Below are 26,665 nucleotides of genomic sequence, written 5' to 3' on the forward strand. Positions count from 1 at the left end.
TTGAATTAACAGTGCGCCTAGGCAGCCTCTGTAAGTCACCACATCTGGGAGCAGTGGGGTGCAAACCAAAGGTTTATTTTGCTTGTAAAAGAGGCAGCCCAGGAGGGCCAGACCAAAAGTAACCCAGGTCTGAGAGCTGAAAGGTTGGGTATGGAAAGACCACAGGGAGGCCAAACGAGTTCCGGGCTCGTGCTGCCTGCACTGCTCAGCCATTAGACCTACTAGGAGCTGGGTCATAGAATAAGCGTTTATGATCAGAGCTCCGGTGGTCTGAGAAGGCAGCTGGTTAGCACCTACAAAAACTGCCCTAACGTTCTCAGACCAGCCTGGCATATTTAAGGGGAAATCTGTGTGTTCCTCCAGAGGCCACCTGATGGTCTGTATGGAGCCTTCCTTCTGGCGATGTTGTTCTCCAATGTGGTCACTAACCAGGAGCAGTGATGACAGTAACCTGGAAGGAATGCTAGGCCATAAAGACTGTGATCAGTCAGTACAGGGACACAAGTTTCAGGGTAATTATCTAAAGCAGGGAACCAGGACAGGGGACATCCTAAGCTCAGGAATTGGGACAGGACATTCCAAGCCCTAACCGCAGGGGGGTAGGTTGACGAATTGTTAAGCTCTAGGGCAGGGAGAGGCGAGGCCTCTTTTGTGGGGGTCCCAACCGGGCCCTGTTTAAATTCCCCCGTCTTATGTTCATTTTATTTCTATAACATCAGTAAGGTTAGATTAGAGAGGAAACAAATAACTATATTATAAAGACAATTTTTAAATCAATGGATATGGGTGACAAGGGCTCTTGCTACTTCCTGCTGAGAGGGCGAAGTCCCTGCCTCTGGCTAACAGAGTTCTTTGCTATTTAGTTCCAGTGGGGAGGGGACTACTGAGGAACTGTCCTGGTTAAGCGGCTACTGGTCTGGTTTGTCATCCTCGGGAGGGACGAGTTGGAACCCTGGCGGATGGCCATCTAGAGATGAAAACCGCTGTGTTTCAGATGACACAAACTTGTCTGTTTTGAAGAGGAGCTTAAGGTCTTCAACTGGCTCATAGGACACGAGTGACAGTCTTCTTTCTGTGGGCGTCCTGTGGAGACTGAAATGAAACAAGTTTGATTCTAGGGAAGTGGACCCAGCCACCCACTCTCTGAAGCTCAACAACTGTTGGGGGTCTCCTGCAAAGGGTCCGTTTCATTTCTGAGCTAACTGATCTGTTAGAGACTCCTCCCCCTCCAGGCTTTCAGTAGTATTTGGCCTCCTGGCTTTCTGGGGCTACAATATGTAGAGGGGTTGGCCTGGGGGAGGTACTGGTCCCCCATATTTCCTAAGTGCCTGCTGAACCTCTCCCAAGTTAACAACACAGGACATAACAGAATTGAGGTCACAACCTAAAGCAATGGGCAGCAGTTACAGCCAGGGCCTAGAGGTCTCCTCACAAAACTTTTCCAGAGCCCTTTTTAAGTCTGATTTGTTCATTTTATATTTTCTCTCAGGTATAGACCATTGGTAAGGAACAGGCTGAGTAAAATGGGCCCAAATCCAGGGGCTGTTTTTATCTTTATAATCAAGAAGATTTTAGAGGAAGAAATGGGTCTAGAGTGAGCAGTCAAGACAGAGTAAATGACTCCCATATCAACCAGGGAATTAACAGGCTTACCTGCCACAGCAAGGGTCACCCGCATTTCCTCCTCTGTGACGAGCATGAGCTCTTTCTTCCTGGGAGCCACTGGGCACTTTAGGTCCCTCAGTCAATTACAGCCATTCGTAAGGAAGGAGTTGGTCCCTGCTCCCTTCAGAACAGCGGACAATCCCTCCTCCAGTGCCCTTCAGTTTGCACAGTGGGAATGGCTGCTTTGCAGGATTCAAACACGCCTTACCCCAGTGGCCTGGGCTTCCATGTCCAAAGCAGGCTCCTTTTCCTTTCTGGGGCTGCCGGGGTGGCCCGGAGGTGGCCCTGGCCTTGGCCTGTCTATTAACTGCAGCCAAAAATGTGGCCTGCCTCTGGCCTCATCTACAGTGTCAGTGTTCCTTTCTTTCCTCCTTTTCCCTGTCGTGGTTGTTAAAGACAAATAAACAAATCCCCTGTCCTTCTTTTAGGATGTGAGCCTGTATCAGGAATGTAACAGTGGACCAGAACCATTGTATTACCTTGCCAGGTTAGGAAAACAAGCTTCCTTATATTGGCCTACATGTGACACCGAGGAGAACACGTGAACTCCAGCAGTCCTGAAATACACAAGTTTGCATAACTATTAGCAAAAGTCAGTTCTTAGATTTAATTTTCCTGAGTAATTGAAGATCTAATTAAGAATATAAACATAGAAAATTATTTTGATGATACAGAAAATCTTCGCTTTTCAGACAGAAAACTTTACTATAATATCAGTAGCAGACCACTAGTCTAACAAACTTTGTTTTATTTAGCAGAGAGAGAAAACTTAACTAATTTTGTACTGTCTTACTTTTGATACTTAAATTTATTTAAGTCACATTTAGTTTAACCATATATAAAATGTCTTCAAAATTTTTCTTCACAAACCTTCTATAATTTTCCCAGTCCCTCTTGGTTTGCGTCCTCTTATTTATTCTGAAATAATCATACTTAGGACAAACTCCTTTCTTTTCCTTCAAAAATATATTTTTATACCTTATGCATTTTTTGGAAACATACATCATTTCCTTACATATTAATGAAAATCCATAACCTTCAGAGCCTTAATTTTTACTGACAACTAAAAGCAAGTATTCAACATTTCCATTAGCAAATCCATAAACACATTTTGTAACCTTTAGAAGTATATAGGTTTTTGTTAGCAATATATCTACCAATTTTTAAAAATTATATTTTAAAGGAAATTAAAAAACACATTTACTGACATCGTAAGTTAGCTTTCAGATATCCTGTGACAAGAAACCAAAAAATAGGTGAACTCAGACTCATCCGATAATTAATATTTCAGCATTTTGTTATTTTGAAATACCTAGATATTCAGTACTTTTTATCATTTAACACAAGTTAGTAAAACTGAAATCTTTTTATTTATAGGTGGTTTTTTTTTTTTTTTTCTGTTTTTTTTTTCAGTTGAGGAATATTGGAGAACAGTGTTTTTTTTCAAGACCCATCGCTACAAGTCAAGTCATTTTCAATGTAGTTGTGGAGGGCGCAGCTCAGCTCCAGGTCAAGTCACTGCTTTCAATCCAGTTGTGGAGGACGCAGCTCACTGGCCCACGGGGGAATCAAACCAGCGACCTTGTTGCTATGAGCACTGCACTCCAACCACTGAGCCAACCAGTCGCCTAAAACTGAAATCTTAAGTTACCAACAGATGCTGAGAAACCTCGTCCAAGCATGCACACTCTATTACTACTGAAAAGTTTTATCTGTTAACATTTTATTAGTTCTTAAGTTTAGGAGATTTCAAAGGTAATTATTACCCAAGCTATTTGTGGACAAATTTTGTGACTGAGATAACATGAATTTATTTTTGTAAACCCAGGCAAAAGATACCATATTTAATGTTAACCTAAAAAAAAACAAAAACATATCTAACTAAAAGTTAAACTAGTCTTAGTATCAAATATTTTAGTATCAAGTACTCTAGTTAGTTTTTAGTATTTAAATTTATAAGTGCTTAATCTTTTTTTTTAAGCCAATCAATTACAAACTGGCAATACATCTGGAGGCAAAAACATTATATATAAAACGTACAAACACACATATCACAGATAATATACATATGAACAGAATCATTAACAATTGCAGAGAGGTCCTAAGATCTTACAGTTACCCTTAAAATTTCAAAGATGCTGGAACAAAGGGTGGGAGGTCTGGCTTGAGAATTAGCCACTTGGTTTTAAAAGTGTCTTTTTTTGCTTCCGTTACCTCAGCCTCAGCATTCCTGTTCATTAGTGGATTAGGAAATGGGTGGAGTCCCCTTTTTGCTGAACTATCAGTTTAGTTCCATTCTTTTCAGAGTCTATCATAAAGGCATACATAAGAAATTTCACCCTGTTTCTCAGATCTCTAACGGAACAATTCCAATTGCAAAATAGTGTAATTTAATGAACTATCGAGCAACCAGCATTCTCCAGAATCTAATGTATACATTGGCCAAACAGCACTGTAATAGAACATTAATTTCTTTTTGGTCATTGGCTTATAGCTGTACTTTTGCGAATGTCCTAATATTTTACCCAATGGGCTCCCAGCTGGGATTGAAACCTTAGATCCCATATTTGAGCTTGCACAAATACAGCTACACTTGATATACACTCACACACACACACACACACACACACACAGATCCAAGTATTTCCTGAATCAGACAGACGAAAACCAGAAAAACTAACTTTGGATCCGAATACCAAAACCAAAACCTGGCCAGGCACCAAATTGGGATGCGACATCGTCTTAATCCATATACATGGTCCGTTGACCATCAGACAATCAGCTAGTGAGCGAATACTGAAAACCAAGTGTGGCCCTAAGGCCACCCAATGCCCAAAGACTGAAACCAAGCGTGGTGGCTTTCACAGTGCAGACCACAGGCATGCTTCCCAGACCAGAGGAAGCCTGCAACCAGAGCCCCTTACTGGTGGGGGTATTACGCCTTGCTGGATGTTGCAACCTCACCTATTGACGCCAATGGGTCAGTGTGACCCCCAGATGGCCTTCAAAGAGGAGCCGCAGATGTTGAGTGTAAAGTCCTCTGGCTGCGCATGCCAGAGCCACCCCGATTTCCAAACCAGAAATTAGAGGCAGGAAACAGAGCCAACGCTTATTCTATCCCAAATGTGCAGAAAAGGCGTCCATGACGGGCAGGCCCTGGCACAAACCCTACCTCCATCAAAATATCTCAGCAGAGGTCGGTCCTGCACCAAGGAATCTGCCCAGTCCCAGGCAGCCCCCGAGACTTACCGGAGGAGCCCCGAGGCTGTCCCATCTGTGTCTCCAGAAACTGAAACCGGAGGCAAACGAGTCCGGGGCTCGTGCTGCCTGCATCGCTCAGCCAATAGACCGACACAGGAGTTGTTGGGTCACAGAATAAGCATTTATTATCAGAGCACCGGTGGCCTGAGAAGGCAGCGGGTTAAAACCTCCAAAAACTGCCTTAACATTCTCAGACCAGCCTGTCGTATTTATGGGGAAATCTGGGCGTTCCTCCAGAAGCTATGTGATGGTTCTGGGGGTCTGGATGCAGGCTTCCCTTTGGCGACGTGGCTCTCCAACGTGTTCACCAACCCAGGAGCAGTGACCTTGAAAGAATGCTAGGCCTTAAAGATTGTAATCGGCTAGCACAGGGCACAGTGAGTAGTAAGCAAGCGTAAGTTTCAGGGTAATTATCTAAAGCATGTAACTGGGACAGAGGGATCTCCTAAGCTCAGGAACCTAACCCTAACCGCCAGGGTGGGGGTGGAGGGGGGTTGTCATCTGTTAAGCTCTAGGACAGGGAGAGGTGAGGCCTCTTTTGTGTGTGTCCCAATCGGGCCATGTTTCAGAGAGACTACAGAGAGTCCTGCAGGGTCCAGACTGCAGCCCCCTGGGACAGCTGGGGAAGCAGGGAACTAAAGGCATATATGAAAGACCTGGGAAAACGGTGCAGAGTCAGCCAAGGACACCCCAAGAGATCCCAAATCCACAGGCCACGCACTCAGTCGGCAACTGTGGGCTGGCAGCAGCTCAGCACCCCACACCCCACACTGTGCTTCTATTTCTGTCCCTGTCTGACCTCCTTCGGTCTCTGTCAGCATCTGTCTTTGACTAGGTTCAAGATATTCTTGAAACATCTGCTCTGTCACACCCCCCTGCAGTGACACTATGAAGCCCCTAAGGAACCTTATCTTATCCCTAGCTCCGGATGCCTTATTTACCATTTCTATCTGCCCACCTTTCCTGTACCTGGGGTCTCTGACTCTCTCCTGTGTGTGGTGGTCCCCTATGTATGTATTAAATCTGCTTATTTTCTCTTGCCAATCTGTCTCATGTCTATGTGATTATCAGAGCAGCCAAAAGGAACTTGATGGTAGAGGAAAGTTTCTTTCTCCTTCACATAAGCAAGTAATCAGATAGTTAACAAAAGGTGAGATTTGGGAGTAGATCTATATCACTGCATCATAAAATAAGATTCAACAATTACTTTATAAACTAACTTATTAGTGATACAGGTTAGCTAGCATCCCTAGGTAGACAGGGAGGTCCCTGGTGGAATAAACAAAAGACAGCCATAATCCTAAAACTCCAGGTTTTGAAATCACTCCTTCACTCCAGGACGTAATATAACAAGGCCTTTAGATTACTCATAAAATTCTTTTTGGCCTGACAAACGGAACAGATCTGATACATAAGAGTGGATTACTTTCCTAATTCCTTTAGGATGGGCAAGCAGCACAAACATGGTAGAGAAATTAGATTAGAAGGCATTAGAAGGTGCCAGTTCCCTTCTTCAAACAGCTCCCCTTCCCCAAACAGGCAAGGGAAGATATAAAAGTAAGGGCTTTTGCCTCCTTCATGGGGCCACCCCCATTTGGGACCGCCTCCTGCTTGGGAGCTCTGACTCTTTGCTTTTAATAAACTATCCTCTTTTTAAAACTCTTTACCTCTCCTGGTTCCGTGTTTCCATTCTTGGGTCTCACGAGACACGATCCCGGCCTACACCCAGAAACTGCCGGCAGATCCAACATCATCTACACCAATTGGGGAATCACAGGAAAATATTCCTCCATCGTTAGGACTGAGTGATTAGATCAATGAAATACAGAACAATTTACCAATTGAACTTCTGGATGTGAAACTTTCATAAAGTTTCAAAGGTTGGTAAGAAGAGGACTAAAACTTGCCTTTGGGACCATTGATTTAAAGCTGGTTGTTAAGAAACAAGACTCAGAAAGAACCTTTGACCCCCCCCCCCCCCATTTCTTGCCTAAGAGATTCAGATGGAAAAACCTGGTTTAGGAAGGGAAACTTGGCGTAAACTCCTTAGCATAAGGCGGGAAGACACCCAGTGGATACTGCTGACCACCCTTCCCCCGTATCCCATTATTTTCTGAGTTGCAACAATTTACCTTCCATGAGTGTGCCATTCTTCCTAAATTACCTGCAAAGCACCCAATCTTCACGAGTATGTGAATTCCTCATGCACATATATTAAAATTTGATGTATGTCATCAATCTCATTTTGTTCATTTGATGATTAGCTCAGCTAGAAGAAGTTGTTACCATAGGCAGAGCGAACAGTGCCTCGGGGAGAGAGGGGAGGAAAGGAATGAAGACGTGAGGCAAAAGAAGGAAAAGAGAGGAGATGAGATTATTCCTAAGAAATGGTGCAGCTACAGCTAATTGGAGTGGGTTAAAACACTATTAGCATTCCTGGCAGGGGAGGCAGGCTGTGGTGGGATCCCAGGGTTTGGCCTGTGCACTGGGGCTGAAGGGGCCTTGGGGACTCCACTCCAGGTGCAGCATCTGCAGGGGGAGCTGAACACCAGGCTCCTGGGGCAGCTTTGCTGGAACAGGCTCCCCCCTGCACAGCTGTGGTAGCTGGGCCTGTCCGGTGGGTTGGGGTAGAGTCACTCAGCTTTTCCCTGGCATAAGGGGTCTCATCCAAGGCTGGGGCCACTCTCAGGTCCAGAGTGCTGGCCTGGTGTGGGAACTTCAGTCTCGTGAAGGCCTAAAGGCATATATGGAAGAACTGGGAAAACAGTGCAGAGGCAGCCAAGGACACCCCGAGAGATCCCAAACCCACAGGTCACTCACACAGCGACCTTGGGCTGGTAGCAGCTCAGCACCCCACACCCAACATTCTTTCTCTATTTCTGCCCCTGTCTGACCTCCTTTAGTGTCTGTCAACATCTGTCTGTCTGACTAGGTTCAAGATATTTATGAAACATTTCCTCTTGTCACCCCTCTGCAGTGACACTTTCAAGCCCCCAAGGGACCTTACTTCATTCCTAGCTTGGCATGTCTTAGCTACATAGGTTCCCTTTCTAATTCCCTACCAATCCTGTACGTGGGGTCTCTCACTCTCTCCTGTGTGCGGGGTTCCCATGTGTATGTATTAAAGCGGCTTATTTTCTCTTGGCTAATCTGTCTCATGTCTGTTTGATTATTAGAGCAGCCAGAAAAAACCTTGAGGGTAGAAGACAGTTTGTTCCTTTCCTCCACCTGAGCAAGTCACCTAAGCAGGGTAGTTACTAAAAGGTGAAATTTGGGATTGTATCTACATCACTGCATCATGAAATAAGATCCAACAATTTAACTAACTTATTCTCCGGATTGAATGATTAGATCAATGAAATATGGAACAATCTACCAATTTAACTTCTGGATGTGAAACTTGTATTAAAGTTACAAAGGTGGGAATGAAGAGGACCAAAAGTTTTGTCTTTGTGCACATTGACTTTAAGCTCCTTGTTAGGGAACAAAAGACTCCAAAACAGCCTTTGACCCCCCCCCCCCCTTCCTGTCTAAGCCATTCAGATGGAAAGACCTGGTTTAGGGAGGGACCCTTGGCATAAACTCCTTAGCATAAGGCGGGAAGACGCCCAGTGGAGCCTGCTGACCACCCTTCCCCCATGTCCCATTATGTTCTGGGTTGCCTAACAACAATGTACCTTCTATGACTGTGTGCCACTGTCCCTAAATTACCTGCCAAGCACCCAATCTGAACTCACTGCCTGTGGAATTTTTACACGTATGTGAATTCCACATGCGCATGTGTTAAAATTCTATTTTATCTTAATCTGATTGTATTAATTTTATGATTAGCTCAGGTAGAAAAACTTATTACCATAGGCAGAGAGCACAGGGCCACAGGGAGAGGGGGGAGGAAAGGAAGGAAGATGTGAGAGGAAACAAAGAAAACAGAAGTGCAATGCAATGATTCTTAAGAGAAAGTGCAGCTACAGCTAATTGTGATGTATTATAACACTATCAGAATTCCAGGCAGGGAAAAATTCCTAAGAAATGCTACAGCTACAGCTAATTGTAATTGGCTATAACAGTATTAGCATTACAGGCGGGAAAATTCTCCACCCCTTTCACAGTTCCTGTAAGGGAATCCCTCCTCCGGGTGGGAAGGAGGCATCAACAAAGACAGGCCCTGGGAACGCCCTAGAAACGCCCACAGATCACCTGTGACTCCACCCTTGAATATTTCCCGCCCTCATTCAGATATAATCCTAACTTTTCTTTGTTCCGGTGCAGTCACTCTCCTCGTGGTCTTGTGCACTCCTGCATATTGGGAATATATTTTCTTCCTTTTATTAAATCCTTGGCCTGCTTTCCTTTGCTCACGATGCATTGTTCCTATGTCCTGGAATGCCTTCCTGTGGTGATAGATACAAGGACCTGATCTTCTCTAACACACAAGATGAGAGCAAAAGAATTTTGTTAAAGCCCCACAGTATTGGGGAGCCTGGGAGGAGAATTACTGGCTGGATTACAGCGCCTGGAAACTCTGCAGCTGGGAGCTCATGGACATCTCATCTGCAGGCAGAGGTAAGCGGTGTTTTTGTTCACCCTGTCATGTTTCCTGGTCTATTTCTGTGGGGTTGGGGAGAATTTAGAAGTGCTGCGTGTCCTTTTTCTCTTTTCTACATGTAGATTGGCAAGAAAAAATGTTTGTGAAGCTGGCTTCTCGGGAGTAGCGACTCAGGTTTTCTTTATTGATCCTTTCCTCTCAGAAGTGGTCATTTTTTTCTGTGTCTGTGTCTTGTGCCGTTTGTAATCGAAAGAAAATACCAAGGGGAGAGGGGGGTGGTAGATGAGGGTAAAGGGGATCAAATATATGGTGATGGAAGGAGAACTGACTCTGGGTGGTGAACACACAATGTGATTTATAAATGATGTAATACAGAATTGTACACCTGAAACCTATGTAACTGTACTGAAAATTGTCACTCCTATAAGCTCTAATTAAAAAAAAAAAAAAAAAGAAAGAAAATACCACAGGGACAGAAAGCCTTTGGCTTCCTTGGTTAAGTTAGTAAAAGGGCTTTTTGGTTTTAGGAGCTATTAAAATCCTATCATCAATGGTCATACCACAGTTGCTTTGAATTGGAAAAACTTCAAATTTTGAAACTGCGTTGGAGAATTTTCATGGCAAACAGCTGTTTTATTGGAACCTAAGAGGAAGACCACATGTTTAATACAAACGAATTCAAGGAGATTTAACTTTTGAATTAGTTCTTCAGCTTGTTGGGTCTTAAAAATGCTAATGTCAACATTAGGTTTAAAAAAAGCAGAAGGGAAAATCAAGAGATGTGCAAATTTTTAAAAACTGTATTTCGATCTAATATTACGAGAATCGGTATGTTGGAACAAGTTTTAAGGAATGTAATAACTGATCAGGAACTTGACCAAAATTGAGGCGGCTTTTTCAGTCTGATACAAATTAGAGTCTCAGCATCTCCCCCAGGTCCTCTGCCGAGCAGATCAGAAATGTAAACACAGCCCACAACTGTCTGAGGCCAGAGAGCCGAGCCGAGGAAAATAAATTGCAAAAGGGGCATTTTTAACAATACAAGCCTCCCTCTTCCAGCCTGACTCCCCTTTTCCTGCCTCCTTAAAGACTGTGAAGCACAAATAAACCCTGACCGCAATCCCCTTAGCAGTAGACAGGAAGAGTCCATGCAGGAGCCTCACCAAATGCACCTGCCACGTGTGTTCAGCTTTTCCTGAATTACCTCTAAATCTCCCATTTTTACATCTAAAATCTAAGAGTCCACTCCTACCCTTGTCTAAATGTCATATTTACCTGATTTCTCCTCGCTGTATTTGGAAGTTTCATGGTGATGTGAATTCTAGGTGCGCATGTATCATAATTCCTGGTCTCTGTCTGTGGTGTTGGGTACAAGTTAGAAGGGGTGCGAGGCTTTTGTCTCTTTTCTGAATTTAGATCGTCAGAAAGAAATACTTGTGCAGCTAACTTCTTGCACCTAGAGACTCTATATTCTTTCCTCCCAGAGGTGTTCGTTTTTTCTTATATCTGTGTCTTGCATGTCGTTTGTCCTAAGAAGTCACTACCACGGGGACGGAACACAGGCACAGGCTCCCGTAAGCCTGTCGTTGGAGCCGGCCCCACAGGCTGGGGAGTTAAGCGGTTCTGTCCAGACCGGCGTCCCCACCATCGGCCAGGTGCACTTACTCCGTTGCACCTGGTGGCCAGTGAGATAAGCTGGGGTTCCCAGTGGGCCTCTGCCTGGCTGTGCCAGCTCCCAGGGGAGTGTGTCCTGAGGGGCCTCTGCCCATAAGGGGCATCTGTCTCCCCAGCCTTCCTCACCCGTTAGAGCTGGACAGATCCCAGTCTAGTAGCACCTCCCGGAAACCACGATTTAGTGGGATTGGGGCTGGAGGTGCCTCCCATTTTGTGGGAGACCGGAGACACCCTGTCCACACCTCCATCCTGACCTCCTGGGTGACGAAGGTCTGTACTTTCTGACTGTCTTTGGGGGTGACCCTTTGGCTCTGGGAGGGCTGCTTCCTCTGTATTCTCTGTGGAGGGGCCTCTGGCTTCCTGGCCGGAGCTGTAAGGAGGCTGGTTGGTTGTCTCACTATTTAGTCCTCACTGTCCTTGTACAGACGATGGATCCCGGAATGGTAAAAACTTCTACATTGAAATTGTGTTACAGAGTTCTTGTGACAACCAGCTGTTTTCTTGGTGAACCATCTTGTGCGTTCTCTAAAGTTATTACTAATTCTGTTAATTTGTGATCCCTGTGTGAAACCAGTTTGTGTGTGGTAAGATGTTTTGTATCTGTGGATGGTGTTACTAGTGTAATATTTGATCGGTTTGAAGAAATTAAATGCTTACATAAATTAAGAAATAAAATACAAACTGACCCAAATGCTTTTCAGGATCAGATGACGTGGTGAAATATTTGATAGTAAAGCTGGTTTTAGTTTGTGTTTATCACATAGTCATATCTGTGAAAGTCAGTAACATAAAATATTTATATTTTAACTGTGTTTCTGAAAATAAGTTTGTTATCTGTGTTACAAAATGTGTCAAGAAAATAGCTTCGGTAATAATTGATTTTGACATCTAAAATTTTCAACTAATATGTGAGACAGATACAATGAAAATAAAAAATATGTAAACTTTTTAGCGATAATTATATTCTACATAAGCACTGAAAAGGTTTTGGTAATTTGAAACTTAACAGTTTTGCTATCTAAATTAATGATGGATATGCATTTAACGTCTGGACTATTTCCAAATAGGATAAAATAATGAAACACTGATTACTGAAAATAGATTTATCAACTTTTTGGTATTTATTGTAGAGGAACTAAATATATTGGTGTATTACTAAATATGTCTTCTGGTATATTAAAATTTTTGTGTGTGTTATGGGGATACATGTTTCTGGAAATTATTAATATGTCCATAATTATATCAATCTAAGGAATCCTGGTATAGCTACACAATTATTTACTTAGTTTTCACTGCTGATTAAGATGGACATTGGATTGTTTAGGCCTCTGCTGTTGTGAACAGCGCTGCCGTGGATTCATGTATCAGTGTTTGTTTGAACATCTGTTTTCAATTTTGGGGGGTCTACTTCTAGAAGTGGACTTGTACCACATGGGAATTTTTTTACGGGTTAGAAATTCCCAACTATAGTACACTCAGGCCACCATTTTACATGTTCAGAAGGAATATTTAAGTGTTCTAATTTCTCCACATTGTTGCTGCCATTTGTTTTATTTTTCTCAATTATAGCCATTCTGTTTCACGTGAAGGGGTTTCACATTGTGGTTTTAATTTGTATTTTCATCATGACTAATGATGTTTAACATTTTAGTGTGCCTGTTGACCATTTGTGTGTCTAATATGGAGAAGGTGCTATTCAGGTCATTTAAAAATTAAACTCCTATTTCCCCAAGTTGCTCACACACTGAAGTGCCGCAAACTTAGAAGAGCATGAACCGGCAGAGGAGCCCCTGTGACATTGGGAGGGTGACTCCTCAGTATCTTCACCATTCCCTTTTCTACCAATCATATGTTGAAAAGACTTATTTAGTCATTCAGACATTAAGTAATTTGGGTAAACCTATAGACACAATTCTAAGTGTTCTGCAATAAAAGCTTATGTTTGTAGACCTCTCCCCATTTCCCAAAGCCCTTTCTGTATGTACTACTCTGTTTGATTTTTGATTAGGGATTCAATCTCCTTATTTGTTACAGGTCTATTCAGATTTTCTATTTGTTTGTGATTTAGTGTTGCTCGGTGTTGTGTTCCTTGACATTTATCCAAGACCGTTACTACATTTTTAAGAAATTTCACATACATCAAGATTATTTCCCACTGCATAAATATTCTGTGTACACGTGATTGTAAATGGTTGCGTATATGCCATCTCACGTATATGTCGTATTTATAGACTTCCTCCCGTTACATCTAGGTTGACTTCAACTGTTTCTCTGCAATGAATATGCTAACACTGTCCACACATTTAACATCAGTTCCTCAGATTGCACTCCTAGCTGTAGAGTTTCTGCATAACTGGGTCTGTAAGCATTTTTTCCTGCTCTGACCACGTTTTTCTGAGATGATGCCTGGAAGGAGATTAGACTCAAAGTTTGAGTTACCAGTTGAGCAATAAGAATAATGTATGCAGACAATTTTCTCAGTATCTTTCTATTCCAATTCCACTATCCAGTAAACTATCTGCTCAATAGATGGAAAAATATGAGTATAAATATTAGTCTTGTCTAATAGCAATAAGCCTCAAGTACAACTTTATTTAAAGAAGTTTTACCATTATTTTTAATATGTTCACTCATGTGAGTTTTAAGTGTCATCATCAGAACAATGAGTGACACCAATTCCAGAGGCCTAATGCTGGAGTTCCCTCTCTCAGAACTCCTGCAGTCTCACATGAAGAAGTGACCATTAGAAAAGGAGCCACTCTGGGCTAAGTAACTAAAAATATTTTTTCCCCCCGTGACTGACAAGAGACCAGGCTGGTGATCAGAGGAGGGGTTGGACTTTGGGCCCAACCAGGCCCCCCCCACCCCCCGTAGTATACTTCCTTTGGAAATAATTAGGTCAACCCAGGAGCTTGTTCTCTCTCACATATAACATACATGAGTTCCCACGAGTTCCAATGAGACTACTGGCTATTCTGGTTGTCAGAAGGCCTGGATTCTAGTCCTTCTCTCCCTGAGTATGGGATGGGATTTAATTCACAGAGACTAAGGTCTCAAGAGCCATGTGGCACAACCCTGCTGCTGTTCTGTGGTCATCAGTGTTTGGTGGTGGCTTGTGTGTGTGCCAATCCTTGTTTGAGTTCATTCAGCCACTGCATGTGCAGACTCAGCACCAGCCCCTCTGGGCCCACTGGCACCCAAGATGCTTTTCTGGAAGCAAAATCTGACCCAGACCTAAGGCAGCCTCCTGCTGAAAGTTGCTGTGTTGCGGTTACAGGACTAGCACTGAGCCCCAAGTGTGAGAGGTCAGCATGTCTCAGAGTTGGCCTTACTTGGCACAAGTCATAGGTGTGGCTTTTGGAAATACTGGCATTTTGGAAACACCTCCCCTTACACTGTTAACATTCCTGGGCTGATCCACCGCCTTGTGAGCCCCTGGTTTCCCAGTTGCTTTGGTTACAGTAAAAGCAGCAGTCATTCTGGGCTTCAGGTCAGGCCTTTTCCTAATCCACCGAACCTTACTTCCACCATTAGCTGGGCTTTCTGGGTAATACAAAAACATGAGACACTTAGATAAATGTAACAAAATGAGGATGGTCTGTACACTGAGAAGTATAAAATTTCTCCCTTATAACTCATAAGTTATGTAGTAAGACAAACCAAAAAAAAACAACAACAACAACAACAAAAAAAACCCACAATAAAAATATGTTACCAGATGCTTCACTTAAAAAAATACATAGGACTGACTGTCCATTAAACCCATGTAAAGAGGCTCAGCATTCATTAGTCACTACGGAAATGCAAATGAAAAGATAAGGAGCTAGTACTTCACAGCCAGTAACAGAACTAAGATAAAAAGTGTAATAATTGATGAGTACTGGAGCGAATAGAAACCTCATCCTTGGCTGAGGGGATTATGAAACAGTGCAGCCTCTATGGAAAACAGTTTGGCATGTCTTTAAAATGCTAAACGTACAGTTATATGATTCATCAAGTCCATTTATCGAATTGAAACCCTATGTCCATGTAAAGAACAGATGTCACGTATAATAATTCACAACACGTGACTGGATAAACAAATCGGGGTATAGCCACATAATGGAATTCTACTCAGCAATAAAATGTGACAAACTAATGACCACTAAACTGCATGGTTAAATGTGAAAAGCATTCTAAGTAAAAGAAGTGAGACACACAAGAGTACACACTCTGTGACTCCCGTATATGCCATTCTAAAACAGATAATGTCTAATGACAACAGGTAAGTCCCTGGTTGTCTGCGGCTGGGGGTGGGAGAGCAACGGACTGCAAACAGGACCACCATGGAGCCACTGGGAGCGATCTGTCTGTTGATGGTGGTGGTTCCGTGACTATTCATTTGCTAACACTTTAAATGGACCCAGTTTGCTCTCTGTAAATTGTACCCTCAGTAAAGCCGATTTTAAGAAATACTCAGAAAAACAGGGATTTTTGGGAAACAAATCTTCAGCTCCAAGTGAATGCTCACAACAAGTTGTACTCATCATTGCTTATTTTAAAAACTACAGACACCGGACTGTGAGGTGCCCCGTCTGCTGAGCCCTTTACTGCGTTATTTCTATCTATAACCGTACGAGGAACATAATATTCTCCCCCCTCTAGTTAAGTGAACTAGAGTTTGGAATTTTTAAGTAATTTGCCCAAATGCAAACAGCTAGTAATGGCGAAGCTTCAATGACAAAATAACTGGCTAGTGTGTGGCTGGTCTCAATACTACAATGCCTGGCACATGGCATAGCATCTTATAAAATCAGCTATTCTAACTGAAAAAGTAAATATGCCCTACCATCGTTATTCTCTTGGGCGAATAACAATTCTCTCTGAAAAACCACTCAGAGCTCCCTCGAATACTGTTCCGTCTCCCTCCGTCATTGTGTTGATGACATAATAACTTAAAATGCAACGGCTACTAAGTTGAAATTAGAATTTGAAGGGAAGAAAGTAATGTTTCAAACATCTTGTGGCATGTGAGTTACACGCACCATCTCGTTTAAATTTCACGGTAAATCTGCTCATATGTACTAACTTCCACTTCATAAGCTCAAAGTGATCTGGGCCAGGTTGCACAATAAGAAATGTTGGGGCCAGGGTTCACACCCAGATCACTTTGGCTCCATAATCCAGAGGCTGAACTATTTTATGAAACTCCTTGCTGCCACGTCTGGCTAAGGATCTTGGCAATTTACTAAGAGGAATGGGAAAGCCCTGACGAATTAAAAAACCCCAGCATCACAGTGTCCAAAGCTATAGGCACATGGGGGGTCAATGTATCTTAACATTCATCCCTTCATTAAGCACACACTGATGAAACCCATGGCACTGGCTTTCCTGTTCATTGGCAGGCAATGAAAGAAATTGATTTAGTTAACTTTGTCCTTAGCCCAGTTCCAAACTAACTATGTTGCTAGTGTCTCAGCAGCTGTATAGGAATCAAGCAAAAACAAAGTAATGGTGTATAAAACAGCTATTGGTTGCAGTTGGCAAGTTATTCCAAGAATGAGATGAATTTAAGAGATGGATGGCAAGGGAATAGAGATTCCACAGATTTTGGGCTTCGAACAGTTTGAAAGACCAACCGCTTTTGGTTACGTCCATCAGCAATTACAGTTTAGATATTTTTAGTGATAAAGTTCACTCAATCACACAGTCCTATGGAAAAAGATTAGATTTAGTATGTATCACCTTATAAATAAATGAATTCTATCCTGACTGTCTGTTAAGCATTGAATTGTGTCCTCCCAAAAGTCACGCTCGGAAGTTATATCCCCCAGGCCCAGAATGCGGCCTTTTTTGGAGAAAGGGTCTTTACAGAGGTCATCAAGGTAAAGTGAGGTCATTAGATCACCAATCCGATACCTCTGTTCTTATTTTTTAAAAAAGGAGAAATGTGGACACAGACACACATAGAGTAAAGATGATGTGAAGACACAGATAGAAGACAGGTCTACGAGTGAAGGAGACAGGCCTATAACACATCCTTCGCTCACAGCCCTCAGAAGGAACCAATGCTACCAACACCCTGATTATGGGCATATAGTCTCCAGAACTGTGACACAATACATTTTTTTTTAAGTCCACACTATGTGGTACTTGTTACAGCAGGCCTAGGAAACTAAGGCACTGCTTTATTTAACATTGCAGCTACTCCACTGGCACTGTCAATCCCCTTTACTTGGTTATTTCTAGTTTTTCCAGAGTACTTGTTACCTTTAAAAAAATCAATATTTATATCATTTATTGTGTTCCACGCCTCAATGAATTTATCACAAGGAACATTAGTTACCGATGTATCTTCTGTGCCTAGTAATCGTGGCAGGCTCATACCAGGCATTTGAGAAATATTTCTCAAGTGTTGAATGAATCAATGACGACATCAACCTTCATCCAGTGAATCACAAATGGGGAGGTGTCATATATTTACCACCAACCAATAAGTAAAGACACAGTCATCTTTTAGCAAAGAGGAAGGGGAGAGGATAGTCCTTGGATAATGAAGACACCGTGCTTGGCACATGGAGATACATCCTAACAGACATCACAATATACATAAAGGGTGGTATATGTCGAAGTGGGTAATCAGAGTCTAAAATATCATGCAAGACCAAAGGAATTAAAATAACCGAGACCACTTTGAAGAAGAATAAGAAGTGTTTTGACCTACTACTTGTCACGGCTCACCGTAATGCTTTAAGAACGAGACAGTGATGTATTGGCCTAGGGTAATTCACCAGGACTTGGCAAACAATAGATCATAGTCCACATCTGTCCTGCTGTCTACTATATTTCTCCCCCAATGTGTTATTATGAAAAATTTCACACATACAGAAAAGACGAAAGAATTTTACAGTTATCACTGATAATCCCAGATTTAACATATTTGTTGGATTTCCACCGATTATTTGCATTATTTCCCTTGATTTGCAAAAACTATAGTCAGTAAAACTATTGCCACTCATTATGCATCAAGCAAATGGTACTAGAGTTGATTAATCAGTAGCTATGTTGTTATTCTTCATGACCACATTCACAGTTTTAAGAAATGTGACATATTTCACTTCAGAATGTCCTTAATGGAGCATTAAAAAATAATTTTATACGATCTCAACTTTTGATTACCTGTCTTATAATATCTATGTAACAAATATTCTACAATTTGTATTTAAATTGTCCCCAGAAAGAGCACTTGTGTGATCATAAGATTTGGAAGCTCAACTTTGCATGAAGGAAAATTCATGCAAAATAAATAACAGCGTTTCTTGTCAATATAAAACTGAGCTTCAAATGAAAAACAGAATTTTGGAAAAGTTGTATCTGCCACTGTGAATGTCACAGCTTCCAAGTACTTAAGACTGATGATAGTGATGAATATGATTATTGATGTAAAATGAAATGTGTTCACATTCGTGAGATCTGCATAGGTCATCGAACCCATAGTTTTTTGAAATAACCAGTGCATGATGTTACAAAATCATGCACGAAACTACGATTTAAAGTGCACGTTAGACCAATGGATTGTAATATAATACAGCAAAAAAAGTTTGCCTGTGTAAAAAAAATACAGACCCTCGCCCAAGACTGGAATGGGGAGGGCATGTAGGGGGAGCTCTCACTGCTACACGGATGACAAAGCCCTACAGGAAGAGCCCCTTAGTTATCACAGCTCTCCAAACTCCTAGAAAAGAATCTCTGCTTTTCTGTTGGGGACTGGCAGCACGGCTGTCCACGGCTGCATGTCCTGGGTGGGAATTCTCCCTTTTCCCCCAAATAAACCTTTTTTTTGGTTGTCGAAGGAATATCTAGTTGACCTTTTGTTTAAGGTCAACATCTGTATGATCTCAGACTGTACATTGCTAGTAAATGATCCCTTGTTCAGTTTTTACTGTCTAAGAGCAATATCCACAGTTACTGGATAAGTATATTAAACTACCTGTCCTTTTTCAATGACATACTTGGGCGTGTCCATATTTCCTTTAGGCATTTCCACAAGTACAAGATGTAGATTGAATGCAGAAGATACCATGAGACTCCAGCTAGTTTCTATTAAGCCTGGCATTTAAAAGATTGTCTTCTAGGGCAATGGAAATGTTGTAAATCTTGATGAGATGACTGTTGAAAAACTATCAAATTACTCAAAATCTTTGAGGTTAAAAAATTGCTCTCTTTTTAGGAGAGTTCGTGAAGTATAATATCTATATTCCATACAATTCATCATTTTAAAGTGTATCATTGTTTCACTTTCAGCATAATCGTTCCCATTTAATTATGGATGATACATTTACAGACCCCCAATGGATGCCTGAAACCTCAGATAGTACTGAACCATACCTATATATTCACTTAAAGGAAGAACTTTATGGCTTTTCTTTGGTGTGTCAGAATTGCCAGCATCACTATTGTTGTACTTTGGAGCCATAATTAAGTAAAACGAGGGTCACTGGAACAAAAGCACTGCAGTACCGCTGCAGTCCACCTGATAACCCAGGTGACTAATACGCAGGGAAAATATATAGCGTGTGTACGCTGGAGAAAGGCATGATTTACATCCTGGGTGAAAAAGTACGTAATGTCACTGGATGTCATCATGCTTCTCAGAACACTGCATTTTAAAACTTAAAATTTTTTTAGTGGAATTTTCCATGTAATAATTTTGGACCAAAGTTGACCACGGAAAGTGAGAAAACATGGATCTAGGGGACCCCGGTATTCACACAGTTGTGCAAATCTCACCACTGTGAAATTCCAGAACATTATCATCACTCCAAAATGAAACCCTGTCGCCATTCACAGTGACTCCATTCCTTCCCCTATCCCCTAGGTACCATTACTCTACTTTGTATTTTTAGGAGTGTACTTAATCTGGACATCTGTATAAACCCATATAAAGAGAAGCATTCTATCGGTGGCCTTTTCTATCTGGCTGTCATTTAGCGTTCTGTCAAGGTTGTTTTGCGTTGGTCTGAGCTGGTCTGTCACGATGCTATTGCCTATGGATGCCTGGGGTCCTTGTCACTTGTCGTGAGCCGCTGTAGATATTTCCCTGACCTGAAGCAATGTGGCCGGACCCGCCCTTGTTATTATTATGATTGTAAGAATGACCTCAGCAACAACTATCAGGAAACTATGAGTGGGGGAAAAAAACAAGGTTTATAATTTACGGCCCGTGGAAGGTCTGACTGTCCCTGGCCACACGGTAAGGTCCTGGGTATAGAGGGAGTGCATGTGCAGACCTGCGTTTCTGCCTTTGTAGGGGCAGATGTTGGGAGTACCTTGGGTTTCAGAGATTCACTCTTTATTGGGTCACTCTAGCAGGCAGAAATTTAGGTCAACTTGGGCTTTTTTAAAGGGGAAGTTTATGGGTGAGGCAGCCTGGCTCTCTCTGTGACTGTGTACCTGTGCAAGTATATTTCAGATGGATGGTTTAAAGTTGGTGCCTCAGCAACCAAAAGCTTAATGCCCAACAGTTACATTACAGTAAAACAAAACTGAACTAATTTTCAGGCACTTATACCACAAAAGTTCATCTCTGTAGTTAGGGTATTTATCAGTTTATTTTTTTATGGCTGACAATAGACTTGAACACACCCTTCCCCATAGAAAACACCAATGGGCAAAAACACACTCAAACAGATGTTAAACATTATTACTCGTGTAAATGAAAATTGAAATCACAATACGATACCCCTTTCACACACAGTAGAATGGCTATGGTTTTGAAATCACTGGAAAGTAATAATTCTAAACAACCATGTCAACACCACACCGAAATAGTGGAAAAGACATCCCAGTTTATTACACAGCACAAGCCCTACGCAGACCCAGTTCTCCAAAAGAGGTGAAGCTAACTGCCCTTGGCGTAAGAGTCACTGTGGGGAGACCGTATTAGCGCCTTGGGTAACGTGGATGATCTGGGCTTTGGGAGACAGCAAGATTTCTAATTCCAGTTTTCCATATTACTATTCCAAAAACCACCTATATTAACCAAAACAGGGTGGTATTGGCATAAAATCAAACACGGAGATCAGTGGAGCAGAATCCAGCCAAATTTGAAGCAGCAGAAACGACACTGGGAATATGGGACAGCTGTATGCAAAACAACAGCACTGAACGCTATTTTACGCCAGAAATAAAAACCAACAATTTTCACTACTATGTCTTTTCAGTGCTGGGCCCTCTAGTGGCCAACACTGGCCAACACACCTCCCACGAACCGCAGAGTCGGCATAGTCTCCTTACCTTTGGCTCTTGTTCATGCCTCCCGGGGAGACAGAGAGGTAAAGCAGGTACAGAAGGAAATCCCACGTCGTGTCCCAGCCGGAGAGCGTCCAGGATAGATACAGTGAAAAAACCAGTTCCCTCACAGAAGATACCACTGCAGGACACGAAAGGCATCATGGCGTCTGTCACGGCAGAGGCCTCTCTTCTGATTCTCTAGCGGCCCCAGCTCTGGTGTGACCCTCTGCTCTCATGAGATTCCCACGACCATGTTTATTGTGCAAACTGCTGTTCTCCCGTGACTCCAGTGGCCATGTTTCACGCGCGAACCTCTGCTCTTGCGCGATTTTGGCGGCCATATTTTTCACGCGTAAGTGCTGTTGGGAGATACCGGCGGCTGTGTTTGTGGCGAGATTTCGGCAGCCATATTTTAATGCGGAAGTGCTGTCGGGAAATCTCAGCAGCCATATTTATCGCGAGGTTTCGGCGCCATATTTTCCTGCGAAAGTGCTGTCGGGAAATCTCGGCGGCCATATTTATCACGAGATTTCGGCGCCATATTTTCCCACGAAAATACTGTCGGGAAATCTCGGCGGCCATATTTATCGCGAGATTTCGGCACCATGTTTTCCGCGAAAGTGCTGTCGGGAAATCTCGGCGGCCATATTTATCGCGAGATTTCGGCGCCATATTTTCCCGCGAAAGTGCTGTCGGGAAATCTCGGCGGCCATATTTATCGCGAGATTTCGGCGCCATATTTTCCCCGAAAGTGCTGTCGGGAGATCTCGGTGGCCATATTTATCACGAGATTTCGGCGCCATATTTTCCCACGAAAGTGCTGTCGGGAGATCTCGGCGGCCATATTTATCGCGAGAGTTCGGCGCCATATTTTCCCACGAAAGTGCTGTTGGGAGATCTCGGCGGCCATATTTATCGCGAGAGTTCGGCGCCATATTTTCAAGCGAAAGTGCTCTTGGGAGATCTCGGCCATATTTATCGTGAGATTTCGGCGCCATATTTTACAAGCGAAAGTGCTCTCGGGAGATTTTGGTGGCCATATTTTTCACACGGAAGTGCTCTTGGGATATTTCAGAGGACAAGTTTCTAGTGTGAAATTCTGCTGTCCCGAGATTCTGACAGCTATGTTTCTGTTGCCTAATTGCTCTCAGGAGACTCTGGCAGCCATGTTTCATTTACCCGTGCCCCTCACATGCAAAAAGAACACAGACGTAAGCTCTGAGAAAGAAGACATCTCCTTAAGTGTCAAGGCCGGCTAACGCCTCAAATTGTTAAAAAGTTAGCCCAGCAGCCATTTTCACACACGGTTTTTACACAAACCACACTTCAGGGAGGGTCTGGCAGGAAACCGCCTGCCTCCCACAGTGCACTGCATATGAACGATGTCTCTCAGGGGCAAAGCAGACAGGACCAGACAACGCCGGAGCTCATGGAGGAACGTAGAGTAGAAGTGTCTAGCCAGAGAGGGAACTCACCTCAGGGTCTCTTCTACTTAGGGCTCCGATGATGCATAATTGAGCTGTAACACTACTGAGCCGCTCCACAGCTATGCTATTCTCACAGCAATGCTGTATCACAATAGAGCTATTTGCACTGAATACAATTTCCATCTTCACCACAACCCCAATTTGGGGATTCCTTTTGACATTGAATCATGGTAAACGATCATAGTTTGACAGACACCTGCTGCCAATGCTAGATTCGGGACACACATCCTGTGTTCCCGAATCTGTACTGGGTACCTAACCATTTTTCCAACGCTGGACAACAGACCCCGGGACATCGATCCGATGTCGCAGAGTAGAACCGGACCCCAATCTGAGCCAGTCTCAAAGCCAGAACACAAGCTAGACACCACGGATGCCGGACACCAACCGCCAGAGCCTCACATGTGATGCCGGACCACGGATACTAGGTTGCAGACATCAAACCTTGGAGCCAGAGCTGTACATATCTCACACACACGGGCCCAGACTTGAAGCTGGACCCAACCAGTCTTGAACCCCGGATATCAGATGCAGAGCCCGACTAGGGACCGAATCCTGAAATCTGAGCACAGAAAGAATCTAGTGCTATAGAAAGTTTTCCATAACTTTGTAATAACTGCATAGTAATCTATTTGAAACAACCACATCAATACTATGCCAGAAAAGCAGAACACATCCAAGTCTGTCAGAGGGGATAAGACCTATGCAGACCCAACTCTCCCAAAGAGGTGAAGCTAATTAGAGGCACTGTCGGGAGACTGTATCAGTAGCCACTGTGCCTCGGGTGACGTGGGTGACCTGGGATGCGGTAGACATAATCAGAGTTTTATTTTCAGTGTTCCAGATCACTAGACCACGAAGTATAGTAGCAAAAACAGCGTGGCACTGGCATAAAACCAAAGACATAGATCATAGAGCATAAAGGAGCCCATGACTGAACTCACATAAACGGCACTATTAACACTGGACAGCCACATGCAAAAAAATCAGCACTGAATACTTACTGATACCACCAAAAAAACCATGATTTTTCACACCAATTTCTTTCTATGCGTCGTTTTAAGATAACAGATAAGCTTTTCCCCACCTCTCAGCAGACTATATACACAGGAAGATTCTCCTTACCTTTTTCTTCTTTTCCACAGTTCCTGAAGAGATACTGAAGTAAAGCAGGTACAAAAGCACGTTCCACCTCGTCTTCGAAGACGTAGTACCTGCAGGGTAGATACAGAGGTTTACCAAGTTCCCTCCAAACAGGTTTGGATATTCTCTGAGCTAAGAGTTAAAACTGACGTCTGCTTTGTTAAATACAAAGAGAATTTTTTATTAGTTTCATGCGTTTAGAGAATGGTAAAAACTGCAGAATAGTGAACCTAAAACATTATAATGCAGATGCCCCTTTTTCTACCTTTTGACTTAAAGCTGCAGATGATGCACCTTTTACGTTAAAAATGTGACTAAGATATATTGTGAAAAACTTTTCACTTATTGAAGGGCACATCAGTTATCCCAGTAAGGTCAAAGCCCCATTGAATTGCCAAGACTGTAAGTGCACGACAGTTACCAAGAAAAATAGTAGAAGCAGCCATTCTATGCATAGATATCGATGTCTAAAGTTCATCATTTTTGAAGACAAAGTAGAATAACCAATGCTTCCTACCCCCTGCATTTGGTTCACTGTTTTTACAGGAGCATCACAGAAAGATCACAGACCACTCAACAACCTATGTGAAGCCAGTCACGATTTGCCCTTGTGTAATTTAACTGTATCATTTTCTGTGCCACATTTACTATCCTGGAGGGGTGAGGCCCTATGAATGTATGTGGGGCCTGGAACTTCCAATCTCCCATCACTTTTCCCGTTTCACACATCTCTCCAAATTGCTAACTCCAAATATGTACACTTTCACATTAAGTACATTCTTTAGATGACAGGCAGCACTGTAGTATTTATATGAGCATCACCACGAATGCGTGAATGATGCCTTGTGGTACATTAGGACAGCTAGGACATCTCCAGGTGACAGATTTTCTGCACCATTATAGTTTTCTGTGGTCACGGTGATATGTCCAGTCTCACTGACAGAAATATCACGATGTGATGCATTTCTAGAGACATAGAATGCAACCGAATGAAGACCTCAAAAATCAATGCATCCATCTTCAGTCATTTGTCATAGGAGGAAACCATTCATTTAGGTAAAGAGTCATCTCAAAAAAATGGTGATGGGCAATGGAGTATCCCCAGGTGTAGGAATCAAATGGTGCCCTTAACTTACACCATAAAATACTGACTTGAGATAGATCAAAGTCTTACATGTATGAGATTAGATTAAGAAAGCTAAAAGAAAACATCGTGATGAATGTCTGACCTAGGACTTGACCATGGTTTCTGTAATCTGACACCAAAGCAGAAGTAATAAATAATGGACAAATGCTATTTCCTCAATTTTAAAAACTTTTGTGTATCAACAGATGCTATGCAGCTGCATAATTTGAGTGCAGACATAGTACCTGTAATGCTATTCAAAGTTTTCACGTTTGAAATTAATGGAAAGTAAATTACAATTCTACACAACAATGTCAAAACCGGACCATGAAAGCAGAAAGACATGCATTTAATAGAGTCCAGGCCCTATGCATATCCAAGTTCACTCAAGGAGGTGAAGCTGTTCACCCCTGTTGCAATCACCGTTTTATTAAAAGGCAATGTGTGAAGACTACATCAGCAGCCGTTGGGCCTCAGGTGACGTGAGTAACTAGAAATGTGTCAGCAGACACAGTAGGAGTTTTAATGGACTCATCCAGGTCACTCGAGAAAAGACAAAAAATCATAAGCAACACAGTGGAATTGACATAAACCACATACATCAAGGAAGCAAAATGGAGCTTAAAATAAAACCTACACGAATGGCAGTGAAAACAGTAAACAGCCGCTCGTAGAACAATGACCCTAAAGCCTATCTCGCTTCACATAACAAACACCAGCCCTGGCTCCACACCCAGCCCGGCCTCCGCTCTGTCCGCCGGGGCTCAACACCCCCTTCAGCGACTCAGCAGCACAGCAAGGTCCTTACCTTCTCTTCCCTTGTCCAGTGTTTCTCTGGGAAATACTGAAAGAAGCAGGTATAGACGGCAGTCGATGCCGTCCCCAGAGTAGCAGTGTCTCCACGGCAAACACCGAGCTAAGCAAAGCTCTCTAAACAAACTACACCTCCAGTCGCGGGTAAATATCCTGGCGTCTCTCGCTCTCCTGGCTCTCGCGTGAATATGGTCCGTGGCTCTCACGCTGGGCTCTTGAGCTCCTATCTCGTGAGATTAAGGTTAGGGATAGGGTGAAAGTTTACGGTTTATGTCTAAGGTTAGGGTTAGTGTTAAAAATTACAGTTCAGGGGTAGGTTTAGATGTTGGGTTTAGGGTTAGGGTGTGCGGGTTTTTTGTTTTTTTGAGTGTTTTTTTAAAAAAATTTACTGGGGGTGACAATTGTTAGTAAAATTATATAGATTTCAGGTGTATAATTCTGTATTACATCATCTGTAAATCCCACTGTGTGTTCACCACCCAGAGTCAGTTCTCCTTCCATCACCATATATTTTATCCCCCTTACTCTCATCTCCCACCCCCCACCCCCCTTACCCTGTGGTAAATATTAAAGTATTGTTTGTCTATGAGTTTTTGTTTCTCATTTTTTTTCTTGTGCTATCAGCATTTGGATTTGGTTTCATGGTTGGGGGTTGGGTTGGGGATGCTGTTTGGGTAT

General features: G+C 42.7%; 2 long non-coding RNA genes across 2 annotated transcripts; one reads left to right on the forward strand and one right to left on the reverse strand.

The window, feature by feature from the left end:
- Nucleotides 1-1,672: 1,672 nt before the first annotated feature.
- On the reverse strand, nt 1,673-26,455 carry LOC148757613 (uncharacterized). Its single transcript, XR_016022154.1, has 3 exons — nt 25,983-26,455; nt 24,031-24,119; nt 1,673-2,222 (listed from the first exon to the last, which is right to left on the reverse strand). It is a non-coding gene; the product is annotated as an uncharacterized LOC148757613 (long non-coding RNA).
- Nucleotides 6,271-9,719, forward strand: LOC148757614 (uncharacterized). The gene is made up of 2 exons (XR_016022153.1): nt 6,271-8,190; nt 9,196-9,719. It is a non-coding gene; the product is annotated as an uncharacterized LOC148757614 (long non-coding RNA).
- Nucleotides 26,456-26,665: the final 210 nt, after the last annotated feature.

Source organism: Rhinolophus sinicus, chromosome 8 (assembly GCF_057876585.1).
Source record: "Rhinolophus sinicus isolate RSI-liver-muscle chromosome 8, RSI-T2T, whole genome shotgun sequence".
Lineage (NCBI taxonomy): Eukaryota > Metazoa > Chordata > Mammalia > Chiroptera > Rhinolophidae > Rhinolophus > Rhinolophus sinicus.